This window comes from Cornus florida, unplaced genomic scaffold, assembly GCF_030987335.1.
Source record: "Cornus florida cultivar Cherokee Brave unplaced genomic scaffold, ASM3098733v1 CherokeeBrave_3.0.0_Hap2_Chr03, whole genome shotgun sequence".
NCBI classification, from domain to species: domain Eukaryota; kingdom Viridiplantae; phylum Streptophyta; class Magnoliopsida; order Cornales; family Cornaceae; genus Cornus; species Cornus florida.
The window spans coordinates 34,017,183-34,019,669 of NW_026775573.1; positions in this window are offsets into that span (position 1 = coordinate 34,017,183).

A 2,487-nucleotide genomic window follows, 5' to 3' on the forward strand; every position below is an offset into this window, starting at 1 on the left:
CCAAGTGGGAGACTGTAAGGTATTTTCTTATATTTGTGGCCTACATGATTTGGATACATGATTTACTTCTATTATTTGGTAGTTAAATAAAATAGATATCAGATTAATATTATATTATATTATATTATTTGATCAACTTATAAATTACCTTTTTGGTAATTGATTATTGGAGAAGTGTTTTCCTATTTATTTCTTACTTTGAGGAAAGTGGAACTAAGGTTACTAAAAAGGAAAATCGGTCTTCTCTCTGCCTTTATAAAGTGCATATTCTCCATCAATTATGTACATTAATGAGAACAACACGTATAATATTTATGTGTGCAAAAAGACAAGAGAGAGAAATCGGTTTCCACACTATGGCTATTGGAGTTTATCACGTTGTTCGTTCCGCGTAAAGGATCTCGACGTTGAACTTGATCTCTACGATATTTGCAATCACAGATCGATGTATTTATATCTAACTATATTTATTTATGCATTATAGGTATGTGAGAATAATGAAGTTCTAAGATTTGAGATTCTTGTTTATTTGTGATGAATAATTTGTAGGAATAAATTAAGTTTACATGATGCTTTATTGTCTTCTCTTGGATATCAATTATTATTATTATTATTATTTTCTATTAACACAGAGTATTTCCATATTTTCTTGCTCCTAAAACGGAGGTGGTCCTTATTTGAGCGATATTGAATTGTTAGGGTATTTTTCAACTTCGAGTAATTTCTTCACAGTTTTATATAGCAAAGTGTTTTTTTTTAAAAAAAAATATTATTTACGTTTTTACTTTATATAATAAAACAGGGGGATTATACCTTTTCACGAATGGTTATTTATAGGTTATTGAATTTAGAAGCATTATGTTAAGGGTCTCTTTAACAATCATTTGTTTTTAGTGTATTGTGACGAAGAAAAAACAAAAATAAAAACAAAAACAAAAATAAAAATAAAAAGAAAAAACTCTAAATTGCCATTTTATTTTTTCCTAGCCATTTGGTTTTTTAATCTTGCACCACTTTTTTTTATCAAATATGTTTTTATGTTTTTGCTTCTAAACTTTAGGCAACAAATTTTATATTAATATTCTAATTATTATTTAACACACTCAACAATACGTTGTTTCTATATATCCCCTGAAGGAGGCTCACCCCAGTGAAACTTTCTGATGCATTTGGTTGGAACATACTGATACAAGAAATTGCTCCCGAATTTCTTTCCTGCATTTTTAATATGCCATTAAATTGCTTTGCTTTTCAAAAATAAAAAATAAAAAATTTCGAAGTGTGTACCTATTGGAGTTTTTTAGACATGTTAATAATTTTGTGTCCACGAAAATGGAGTACCATTTGCAAATATGGCGACATACAAGGAATGGGATGTATTACTATTTTTTATTTATTATTTTATTTTATTTTTTTTGTTCCTAGTTTACACTAGTAAGCTCTCATAGTTGGTTGGCTCAAACTTATGCGCAATTAACAAATAAAATTTAAATAAGTCATTATTTGTATAAATTATCAGTTACTCTGAAATTTCGAGAGTTTCATCAGAGCTAAATGTACGCTGAATATACCACATTCATACATTCCCTGCCCCAAACCTGGTCGAAAAATAAGTCGCAAAGATACTGATAAGTCGTGAGTTGAAACCACGCCTTTCAAAGTCATCATCAAATAATAAGTCGCACCAAACCTGGTCGAAAAAACTTCTTCTTACCATGCCTGCATGGAAGCCAAAATGAACATGACTGAGGAAGTATGCACCTGTCCTCGCCTGATACACCGACAAATCTGTGTTATTAACATTTTGACAAGAAGGATAGGTGTTGTATGGGGTACCCTTTTCTTCTTCCTCAAACACAACATGAATTCCAAACTCCTTTAGCTTATGCTCCTCCCTCAAAACCACTGGAACATCCACTTCATCGCCAGCTTCCAATTGATTCCCAAACTTCCAATGGCTTAACCAAACCATGTCTTTAACGTCATCATCTGGAAAGCCTACGAATGTAGGACTATATATCCACTTCAGATCCTTTGTCCTATTACACACTTTAATGTGAAACGCATCCCAACGCTTATTCGGATCATCGGAATATGAATAGACAACATATACATTCAAGCATTGGATCTTGACATTAGGAAGTGAAGATACCTTAAAACATTTTACAGATTCCATGGTCTTCATGCTGAACCAGCCTCGAACTTCACTACCAGGAGAAAAGTGCTAAATATACCGAATTCATACAGTCCCTACAACATGAATATTATAATTTTTTACTCTTATATATCCACATGAGAGAGAGAGAGATAGAGAGAGAGAGCTCACCTGGATGGGAACTTTTCTTTTAGTAAGCGTCATGTTATTGAAAGAGCACTTCAATATTTCTCAGGAATTCCAAGTTGGACAAGCCCAAATTGCTGATCATTACTTCATCAAAGTTTCCAATGGGTTCTAACCTGAACAATCTCTGAACCTCAGTTAGTTCG